Genomic DNA, 12,403 nt, shown 5'->3' with positions numbered 1-12,403 from the left:
GGATCGACTACGAGACCTTTACAAAGTTCCACTAGCTTCAGAATACCCGCTACGATTTTTAGAAGGGCAATATAGGAATTCCTCACCTGAAATACCATCGCAGCATGATCGACCCGAGAACATCCCTATACATAGCTCCTCTACCTCCCTTGCCCCTTTCGGGTAAGGTAGTCCTCAACTAGCTTTCCTAATTAGTCAGCCAAGGGCGTCCCATTCCACCCTTATGGTAGCACGGATATCTCAAGTTAAGCTCCATGTTCCAATTAACACAATGATCTTGTCATGAACAATAAGTAAAACAACAGTACAACTAGAACATGATCATAATGTAATATTAATTCCAAAACTAGGTAGAGCAATAGCAAAACTACCCAAAAGTTCAGTGGTAAACAAGGTGTGGGATAAACAAGTCTAGGAAGACCTATTAGGTCCCATCAGATTAACCTGAGCATGTCACAATGATTAATAGGAACATTATTAGGTAAATAAAAGTGATCAAGGGCACAACTTGCCTTAGGCTCGCGATTCCAGGTACCAAATTGGTCTTCAGATGCTCGTGACCTCACCGCTATTCGTAGCAATACACACAGATAGAAAAGGGTCACATATAAATAACAGTACACCAAACATGAGAACAAACAAGGTAAAAATATTCTACGCGATGCTACGAGGGCGTAGATCCAAGAACGACTAAAGTCAGAGTTATGGTTATAAAGATATGATTTTCTGAAGAATTTCATGATTAGATAAAAACTATATTCTATGTCGATTAATGAAAAATATATGAGAAAAGATATTCATGAAATAACTAATTCAACTTTAACCTGAATTATAACTTGATTAGGGAGTACATCTTAACCAGATTATAACTAGAGATAGATTAGCCTAGATTAGTAGAGTTATTCAACTAAATATAGATTGAGCACTACCTAATTAATAATACATGTGCTATAGTACAATTGAAGTTGTTAACAAGTATGGAATATTTTTATGAAGCTAACGCCACTTGAACGGGTCAAATCGGAGTTTAAACGAAGGAGATATGGATTCCCTAGGTTTCTAGAATTATTTGTAAACCAAAAATCAATTTCCTTATCTGATTTTATGAACATCACAGCACCCAGGACTGCGGATACTATTTTTAAAAAGAACAGGGTTTAAAATTCACAAAAAACAGGACTTAATTTTAATTCTTTACAACTGTCCTTGGATGGCGGGTTAGTTATCCCGAACCCGAGGGGCTCTTTTACATAAACTCACGGTTGAAGCGGTATGGATACCTCTCAGCCGCACGATCAAAACCCGATGCCCCAGATTAAAATCTCTCATATTCGAGCCGACAGGCACCAGAAACCGTCCGATTCGAGATAAACGGTCCACAATACTCCACGCAATAATCTAGGTGGAACCCATGGATTGCCATCAGGCGGTCACGGTTTTAAATGCCAAAGAGGTGTCTTCCCGTCTAATCTGGAGCGTTCAAACCGAGATCGATGGCCACACACACGTCTTCCTCGCTTGCGCGGACGCTGCCCGGCCACCACGGTGAAGCATCGTCGAAGACCCCCAAATTCGAACCCCATGCAAATTACTCGAATCCTAAACGAGCTACACGCAGAGGACTCCCAAGAGAATGTAATGGTACCCTCCTTACCTTCATCCATGCAGCAATGCCTCTCGGCGCCAACGTCCAGCGACTCCTAGCCCGGCGAGATCCATAACCCGCGACACCGGTCACCCTGGCTCCCGAACCGATGCCCATATGTCCAACGTTCCCAGGCGAGTCCCCCCAAGCAACAAGCCGAGGCTATGCAGCTTCGTAAGCAGGTAGTGACACTCGGATTTTCTCCCTCTCCCTCTCAGCTCTCGGTCACCAATGGCGCACCGGTAGATGGTTGCTCCGATGGTTTTCTGAGGGCATCAAGGAGGGGGCCTTGGTCTTTATAGCCGCGAGGACATGAGCTTGTAGCGGACGCGAAATCAGGGAGTTCGTTGCAACCTGGCGGAGATTCGATGACGGCTCCGGTTGTTGTGATTTCTTCGCGTCTAGTATGGACCCGAGTGGAGGAGAGTTCTGGGTGCTGGGTCCCATCAGTCGATAGCTTCGATCGTGCACAGGTGAACCGGTGTGTAGCTGACCACAAGGACCCGCGTGGCAGTGACTAACTGAGATGCAGATTGGGGAGGAGGAGGTTGATGTATCGGGCCCACGTGATAGTGGAGCGCATGTTGGCATGTGAGGTGAGGCCGCCAAGTGGGTCCCACGGCGCAGTGGCTATGCGCCGGAGGAGGAGCTGGGCCGCGCGATGAGGGTTTTCGGGGAGTAGATGGGCCGGCCAGTGCGGATGTGGCCCAAGAGCAGGATTCCCTTTTCTATTTTCAGTTTTGTTTTCCAATCTAGGTTTCAAATCCAAATTAAACTTAAAATCCAAACTCAATGCACAACCAAAAACCAACATGAATGCAAATATTTTTTGGACTATTTATTTATTTATTATTACGTTCTTTTAAGTAAATGCTCCAAAACAAAGAATCATTCACATAAGAAAACTAAAATTTCAATTAAATCTTTCTCTCTTAAAACTACATATACTCCCACTATAATTCATGAAAGGAATAATTCTTGTAAGCTACTTTACCATATTGTTCATTGGAGAAAATAGTTAAAAACAGCTAAAATTTTATATTCCCCATTTTATTTAGATTTAGGAAATAGTTCCAATTCATATCTTTATTAGAAGGACATTTTGAATTTTAAACTTTTAGAGAATTTTTTGTAAATCCCAAAATTTTATTTTAGGGTGTTTACAGTTCGGGGGGGGGGGGGGGGGGGGGGGACGGTTTCGACAGACGGGGCCCACAGAACAGAGAGAGAGAGAGAGCGGGCGAGTGAACAGGCTTCAGTGCTGACGAGCGGGGCCCACGGGACAGAGAGAGCAAGCGCGCGTAGGCAGAAAGAACCGGTGCTGACAAGTCGACCCCACCGGACAGCTTGAGGGAGAGGGGGGAGAGCGCACGCGGGCGCGACGCTGACAGGCGGGGATCGCCTGTTAGGGAGGGGTGGACACGCGGGCACAGGCGAGCGCGCGTGAGACTGGGCCGAGGTGGGCCTGCTGGGCTGAATTGGCTTTCCCTTTTTCCTGGAATTTATAATTGCTTTTCTTTTTATTTTCTCTATGGATTTCAAATCAAATTCAAACCCCAAACTAAATTCAAATAATTTCAAACATGTGCATCAAACAAAAGAATAATTTAGGCTCAACATGATGCAACAATTCATGACTCACATAGTTTTGACAAAGTAAATAATTAATCCCTCACTTACTGAACCTAACCTACTCAAAAGGAAAGAGAGAGGGAGTTTAGAGAGAGAGACAAGGGGTAACACCTGAATTTGGTAGGCATTTAGAGAAGAAATTTTATACCCCCAAATTTAGGGTGTTACAAGACTGCATCTTCACTACCTAGGTGAATGGCCAGGGATTCACTACGTAGCATTTATAAAGATTCCCCAGAGGTCATAGCCGCCCGTTAGGTTTCTCAAGTTTGATAAACACAATACCTCTCCCCACATGAAGGCTAACTAACAAAAGCAACATGAAAGAACCTCGGCACCATTGCAGAACCACCCAAATTATTCCAGCTTAAGTGTCCAAGTCGCACCCTTAAAGGCAGCAACACACTTAAGCTAGGGCTGTAGGGAGGTCCTTGGTGGCAAGCTCTAAGCTGGCTCCTGGACTTCCTCTTGGGCAACTCCTTGCTCGGGGATGAGCACGTACTCTCCTTCAGCGAGGTTGCAATCTAATGAATGCAATGAATAAGATATATGTATGCTATGATATGCAAATTTAGTAACTATGATGCAAGGTGAAGTTACTATGTTAGCAAGACATAGCTTAGTCTCACTATTGAAGGCTTTAGTAGTATACTTAGTAATTAGAATCAGGTGTGGCCAAGGACTAGGAGGTTGGATTAATTTAGTACTTAACTAACCTTTGATGACTTAGTGAAGACTTAGAAGGTTTTTGCTGAAGTTATTATGGGTAAGATTTATCACTTCTCCTAACCCTCTCTTTTTTCCTTTTTCTATTTATACTTTAGAGTGGATTTGAACTACAATATTGATTTAAAAAATTCCAAAAATTCTGTAAAAGCTACAGTGGCTTCTCACTGGCTCACATAAGTCTGTCTCAAAAATTAAGGCCTAAAATTAGAATGGTTTTCTCTATACAAAAATATTAAAACCTAGGACAGAGGGGGGTACTTTGAACTACAACTCTTATCTAGGAGTGGATTCTACCCTAAGGGTTATTTTTTCTGATAGCTAGGTGTATTAACATGATTCTGTGCCAAAATTTAGCCAAAGATACTTAATGGTTAATTAATGGTGATTTTCTAAAGTTTGGGGGCTTAGTGGTGCTTTCTACTACCACTGTATTTGAAAAATATCAATCAACAGATTTTCCAATTTTTCTAGTTTCTTCTTTGTGCAAGAGCAATCATTTCTAAAGTTGGTTATTTTTACTTGTAGGGGATGGGTTGTATGATTTCTTAGAATATATGATCTTTCTCATGGGGCAGGGGGTGGGGTGTATTTCACTGTATTTTCACCTTAGTTTTATATTTTTCTTTTATAGTACACATCATAAGTATTTGGGGGAAAATAGGGTTGCTCACTGTTTCCCACTTTTAGTATCTCTTTTGATTTATTTGAAGTATTGGCAAAATCCAAGTTTTATTTGTTTAACCCACTTACTATGATATCCTGGGGTGGTTACTATTTTTACAGATGTACAATAGTGGTCAAGGGTCTACTAAATTTTTCTTATCACCTTTGCATATGTCCTCCTATTTTTAATCATTATCCTTCTTAAATACTTAATACCTAAAAAATCATAAATTCTAGATCAGTACTGGACTAGGGTTCCATATATTTTCCCCATGAACTATATCACCTAATCATGCTAGAAAAATAACATTGCTTTCTGGTTTCTATTTTTAGTGCCCTTTTCTATTTTTCCAAGGTTTGGGTAAAAACATATTCTAAGGGATACATTTTGTTTAAGCTTTGGTACTAGGGTACTTAACATTTTTAAACAGTGTAACTACTGGTCAAGTATCTCCATAAATTTTCTCAGGCCTAGTCTAAAAGCATTTCTATTTTTCTCTTCATTATTAAGTTTTGGGCAGTTTTCTAATTTATTTCAAAACTCTAGAAATTAGTATAGGAAACATGAGGTTTACTATTTTTGTTTGATAGTTCATATTTTACTGAGTCTAGCAAAATTGATTTGACCAAATTTGGATGAATACTCTTCAAGTTATGCATTTATCAAATTTGCTGCAGATTTAAAATAACTTATAAATTCGAAAGGAAAAGAAAAGCTTCTTTGCACTCAGGTCCCTGGTTAAAACTTTCTTCTTTCCTTACAAACGAGTCAATGGTCTACTATTCAACTGAGTCTGTGGCTTAACACTTAACCCGCTGGCATTTTCTAGCATCTAACCCAGGGTCCTTAGTTCACCGGAACAGTAACAAAAAGGGAAAATGTTGCGGCGTGGCTTACTGGCGACGGTGAAGTTCCGATGGGGTGGTCGGCGACGTCGGGGAGGTCAGGAGGATCACGTCGATGGTCGGCTCGTCGCTTGTGGTGGCCGGAGCTGGTCTGGCCTTGTGCGCAAGAGAGCGAGCTCATCGGCAGCGAGAAGCTTGGCCTGAACACGATGGTATAGCTCGATCTAGTGAGTCGGGGAGCTCCACAGAAGGTCAGTAAGGTCGTGGGTGCAAGGAATTTGCGAATTGCGCATCTTGTAGCCCGGTCCACGTGCGGCGGCAGACGACCGAAGTCTGGTAAGGATGATCTCACTGTTTCGGCGGGGCAGGGCCTTGGCTCGAGCTTGGAAAGGCTTCACGTCCTCTCGGGGAAGCTGTCCAAGGGCTCAGACGAGGTTGGGGGTCAATGGGAATGGCTGGCCATGGAGGCCGGTCTTCAGAGGAGGAGGCGGGTCACGGGGAGGTCGTCGGAGCTGCGTGCTGGCTCGGGAAAGCTAGGCGGAGTGCGGAGGAGTGACAGGGAGGGTGCCCGTGCACGATGGCGTGCTTTATAGCCGCTCGTGGACACGACACGGGCTTGGGCGCGGGGATAGTCGACCGCGCGCGAGCGCACGCGCTGCAACGGCCAGTCCGCGCTCAACCAGTCAGGCAGGGCATCGAGCGTGTGGCAGCTTTCGGTCTGGTCGTTTTCAAGCGCTAATTGGCCCGCGATCTTCTCGTAAATATCCAATATCCCTACACAAGATATCTTCCTTGTCGTTTACCCTTTGTTTCTCATGTAGTGCTCGAGTGGATTGGATCTCGGGTTGGCGAGATACGAGGAGGTGAAGTTGGTCTGTCGCCCAGCTGGAATCCGAGACCAAAGTCTAGCCAAATCGTGTCAAACGATTTTGGTTTGATTTCAAACTTTGCCAGAGTGTGCGTAGGATAATTTGGCACCATTTTGTTATTTGGACCATGTGGTTTTGAGTTTTGGAACAAGGTGAACGCGGTTGATCTTTGTGAGAGGGTTGGATTTCAGAAATCTGAAATCCTATTTTTTATTTGAAGTCCCCACTAGAGTGGCTTGTTTGAGGATTTTGAAAAACTCATTTGGGTAAACTTTCTTAATATATTCTGTAGGTTATTTAGCATACTACAATTTTTTTAATTGATCCAAATCATGATTTTGTGTTTCACATAGCCTTTTTACTAGATCCCCTTTTTGGTACTCAAATGGCTTAAAGAGGGTAGTTCTAGGGTTTGAGCATTTTCCCACTTTGAGGTACATGATGTGGTTAGGGTATGACCTCTAGGGTGATTAATACTTAGTTAAGACTGGGCTCCTCAAGTTTGGTGTCTTTTGCTCAATCTAATCCGCATGTGATAATGGTCACAATGTGGTTACTGAGGGAAAACCATGAGTAACACATGGGGTGTTACAGCACCCAGCCTTAGTAGAGCAAGTATTGTGCCCGGACCCCATTGACAGCACGATAGCAAAGCCGACTAAACCTCAAGTTACTCTAATTAATCAGCTAAGGGTGTCCCATATCACACTCATGGTTGTACTATTTTCCCGGGTGGTCATCCAACGAACAGGTCCTTACGGAGAGGTACTCGGGAAACAACCTGAGTCCCCCGAAAGTACCACAAGTTCATTATCATATCCAGAATAACATCATCGTATCATAAATATTCTCATCATGTTCATTGATTAAAGTAAAGCAATAGCATGATACTAATCATAGTAACCAGTTCCCAAAGGATAACCAAAGACAAGAAAAATAAAACACTAGTCAATCCATAGGTTGATCATAGTATGCGGGATAATGAATTATAAAGTAAGTAGGACATAATGTGTCAGAGGACACTTGCCTTCACCAGGTTGTTGCTCAGGGAAGTCTCTTGCAACACACTCGTGCAACACACTCGGGAACCATGGACTGCTCGTTGTCTACGCAAAGCAATCATTCATTCAACACACTTGGGGAATAACAAAAGAATAGTACACCAAACATATGCAACAAAGTAAATATCAGTTCAATAGAAAGGTAAAGACACATGTGCATTCTAGGTTTAGGGTAGATCACCATTCCAGGTGGTATATTGTTTTTTAACTAGGTCTATCTTAGACAATTACTTACTTACTTAACTAGGTCTATATTAGACAATTACTTACTTAAATAAGGTTCGGGGTAGATTTTTAGAGATGTGTTATATTTTCTAATCCGACTGCGCCCGTAGGCGACTTTTTGTTCGGATAGAGATACGCGTCTCTCGGACGACTTCGCACCCTTAGGTGGTCTGATGCACTTGTTGTGATGATCTGGCTACACCCTTGGGAGACTTTTGCTCGGATAGAGTGGGCATCTCTCGAATGACTTCGCACCCTTAGGTGTTGTGATGCACTTGTGCTGATCCGATTGCACCCTTAGGTGACTTTTGCTCGAATAGAGTGGGCGTCTCTCGGACGACTTCGCACCCTTATGTGGTGTGATGCACTTGTTGTGCTGATCCGGCTGCACCCTTAGGCGACTTTTGCTCGGACAGAGTGTATTTGTCGCGCACGACGGCTGTCGTTAGACTTGCCATTGTGGTGACTGTCTTGGCGTCGAATGCCAAAGGCCAACCCACGGTCATTTTCGACATTTTGTGGTCGTACTTTTTTTGTGGGGGGATTTTCCTTGTGCTTTATTACATGGCACCACCACGTTAAATACCTCACCGCCCTACGAGAAAAAGAGTGCGGGCCCAACCAAAGTGATTGTCTACGTTCCACAAGTGTTCGAGGTCTTCGCCTACTTGTGTTGCGAGACTGTATGTGTTTGGTGATGTTTTATTTTTTATGATGAACAACCCTTCCCATTTTGGCTCGAGTTTGCCTCTGGATTCTATTCTGCTGGTTCTGATGAGGACGAGCCTCCCTCTTCGAACTCTTTAAGAGTGACAGCTTTTGTCTCGTTAGGCCTTCGTTTGTGCTTGATATTTGTTCAATGTTTCGAGGGCGTCGACACGATCCCCATCAAGGAGATCTTTTGTTGTTAGTTTGTCAATGTCTGGTATGGCCTTAGGGTTTGTTCGGGGCGAACTGTGCTTGAGTTCTTGCAAAGTCATGGCCTCTGATTTGTACATCAGTCTTAATGGAGTGAATCCGGTGGCACGGGATTCAGGTGTGTTAAGTGCCCAAATGACTTCAGGTAATTGCTCGGCCCACTTACCCTTTTTGTCTACTAAAAGTCTCTTCTTTATGGCGCTAAAATTTTTACCGTTGGCACGCTTTGCTACCCTATTGGATTGTGGGTGATAGACGGACGCGAGGACTGCCTGCGTGCCGATGGAAGCGCAGAATTCCCTGAAATTCTGATTGTTGAATTGTTTTTCGTTATCTACTGTCAACTCGGAGGGGACTCCAAAGAGACAGATGATGTTCTGCCAGAAGAACTTCTGCGTTGTCTTCATTGTTATCGTTGACATAGCTCTGGCTTCGATCCACTTGGTGAAGTATTTGACTGCGACAAAAGCAAATTTTAGGTTGCCTTGCACGGTGGGTAATGGTCTGACGATATCAAGGCCCCATCGTTGTAGCTGCCTGGTGTGGGCGATGAGCTTTGTGAATTACAAAGGGGCACCCGTTCTAGGTAAGAATTTTTGGCACGCTTCGCATGAGCGGACCACTCGGTTAACTGTACACACGATAGCTGGCCAGTAGAAACCTTGGCACATGACTTTGGTAGCAAGGGCTCTGGGTCCCGAGTGTGAACCGCATGTTCCTCTGTGGACTTCGTGAAGGAGTTCTATGCCCTCGACCGTTGTGATGCATTTGAGCATAGGTTGACTTATCCCTTGTTGTATAGCTGCCCATCTATCACTGTGAAGTCACGACTTCTGTGCTTCAATATTTTGACTTCGATCTAGTCAGAGGGGTGATAATGACCTTGGAGGTATAAGGTTATGGGTGCACACCAGTCTTTGGTCTTTATTAGATTTAGAACTCTGCGGCCTTTGGGGTCTTGTGTGATCTGCAGGTCTTTAGGGTTCCTTACAGTTAGTGTGCCGATTGTGTGGAAGAATATATCTGATGGCAATGGGTCACCTTTCACTGTTGCTTTTGCCAGCATGTCGACCTCTTCATTCTTGTTTCGCTCTATGTGTTGTAGTGTGAATCCCTTGAACTGTTTTTCTAGGCTTCGCACGACTGATAGATATTGTATGAGGACTGGTTCTTTGGAAGAACATTCTTTTCAATTTGGCCGGCGACAATCTTGGAATCAATTTTTACTATACATGTTGCTACTCCTAGGGCTCATAGTTTGTGAAGTAAAAGGATGACAGCTTCATATTCTGCTATGTTGTTTGTGCATTTGTTTGATTTGAGTGCGAAGCAGAGACACGCGACATATCTGTATTTAAGGCATGTGGGTGATGTAATAATTTTTGCAGCGCTTGCCCCGCATGACACCATGCGCCGCATGAAAATTGGTATTCATGGTTTATTGTCCTTCTCTGTGGTGGTATTTGCTCCGATACCAGTTGTGGCAGAACCACCCGAATTATTCCAGCTTAAGTGCCTAGGTCACGCCTCAGGGGCCGTAACACACTTAAATCGGAATAACCCGTCAGTCCCTCAGATCTAGTCTGATAAAGCCACTTAACCAGGATCAAATACCACAATCTCACACGAAGGTGAGTCACAGAAGAAATACAATAAAACAAGAAGACCTCAAATTAAAGTAATAAATTATTACATAGATCAGAGTTTTTCAAGTAGCGGAATAAAAGTTCACAAAATGAAATGCAGCGGATAATCGATAACGTCGAAAACGAGGAATCGGGCAAGGCCTAGCCCACTACTCCTCTTGCTTTTCTCCTGCTGGAGCAACATCCCACTTGACCATAGCTAGCATGGGAGACCCAGTCTCAGGACAAGTGAGGGATAAAGTCCGCGCCTGGCTTCACTCAGGTACTAGGTTTACCGGTTACCATATTTCCCGACATGTGCTTGGTACGTTCAAAAGCTTGACTCAAGTATCCACACATTAATCCTTAATGCCTTTTTCCTGTCTTATGGACAAGGCGTCCTCCCTGGATCCAAGTCCATAGACCAACATATATCCCATTATCAAGATGAGTACAATCAATTCCTGACCTCGCGCAAGTGCTAGAAAAATCACTCGACTTCTACCGAGATCCTGAATAGCAAGGCAGCTACTCGACCTAGCATACTAGTATCCATCTCAAAAGGAATCCTAAGTTCATGCAACTAAAGGTTTCAGGCAACTCCTACACTTAAGTGCACAATACAATCCTACAAGCATTAAGTATAGTAAAGTAGCATATATAAATACGGTTATGCATAAAAACCGGGGCTTGCCTTCAATAGCTGGGGCTACGGGGAGATCCTCGATGGCAGCCTCGGGAGCTTGCTCGTGGTCTTCCTCTTGGACAGTTCCTTGCTCGGGGATGAGCACGTACTCTCCGTCAGCTAGATTACAATCTAACGAATGCGATGAGTAAGACACGTGCATGATATGATATGTGCTTTAGCAATTATACTTCGATTGTGAAAGATCCACTTAAATCAGATAGAGTTTAATCTTGCTATTAAAGATTCTTGGTGGTATACTTAGTTATTTAGATCATACTCAGTTAAGCTAAGTGGTCAGTTCATTTTGGTGTTCCACTGAATTCTTTTTAAGGTCTTAGTGAGAAATTGCCCAGATTTCTAGTTGAACTTATTGGGGCGATGTTTATCGTTCATATTCTTTCCCTCTATTCTTTTATGTTTTTAGAGTGGGTTTGAACTACAAGTTGTCTTAATAATTTTCCAAAAAAATCTGCAAAAATTACAGGGGCTTCTTACTGGTGTATAATTCTCTGTCCTAAAATTTGGGGCTTAAAAAGTGAATATTTCTTTCTGGACAAAATTATCAAATATTAGGGCAGAAGGGGTGTTTTGAACTACAACTTTCTTTTAACAGTAGGTTATTCTCTAAGACTTATTTTTGCTGGCATTTAGATGTTATGACATGACTTTGTACAAACTTTTAGCCATTAATACTTATTAGTTATTTTGCTATGATTTTCTAAAGTTTCTAGCCAAAGGGGTGCTTTCTACTACCACTATATTTGAAAAATATCAAACAACATATTTCTGATTTTTCCTAGCTTCTTCTTCTAAAGTTTGGTATCTTTTTGCTTAAGGGAAAGGTGGTAGGAATTATTTGATTTAAATGGCCTTTTTCATGAAGTATTGGCAATGGCATTATTTTGCAGCTTCCAATTGGGTTTTGCATTTTCTTTGGTGGCCTATCTTATTATTGATATAGCAAAATTTTATTTGCCCATTATTGCACCATTTTTGGGTTGCTCATGATTAAATTGAAATATGACCCATTATGAAGTTCTATTTGTTTACCCTACCTAAAATGATGGGTTGGGGCGTTTATCATTTTTGTAGTGGAGTTCTAGTGGTTACAAGTCCACTGGATTTTTATAATTAATTTTGAAATTGTTTTTATAATTCTAATAATTGTTTTTGTGGTTTGATTAATGCCTAATAAGACATTTCACTTTGATTCTGTTCTGGACTAGAGGTCCCTTTATTTTTCCTAGGTTCTATGTTACTCAAGTAGGCTACAAAAAAAATTGCACTCACTGTTCATTATTTTTAATGCCTTTCTGATTTTCCTAAGTTTTGGGCAAAAATGGCTTTTAATAGATATCCCTACTTAAATTTTCAATACTGGGGTTCTCACTATTTTTAAACAGTGCTTAAATGGGGTTTGAACATCTACAAATTTTCTTAGATTCAGCACAGAAGCATAACAAATTTTCTTTTATTTAACAAGATTTGGTTAGTTTCTGTAA

This window comes from Zea mays, chromosome 7 (assembly GCF_902167145.1).
Source record: "Zea mays cultivar B73 chromosome 7, Zm-B73-REFERENCE-NAM-5.0, whole genome shotgun sequence".
Lineage (NCBI taxonomy): Eukaryota > Viridiplantae > Streptophyta > Magnoliopsida > Poales > Poaceae > Zea > Zea mays.
The sequence above is the reverse complement of the archived record's forward strand: the minus strand, read 5'-3'. Positions refer to the sequence as shown.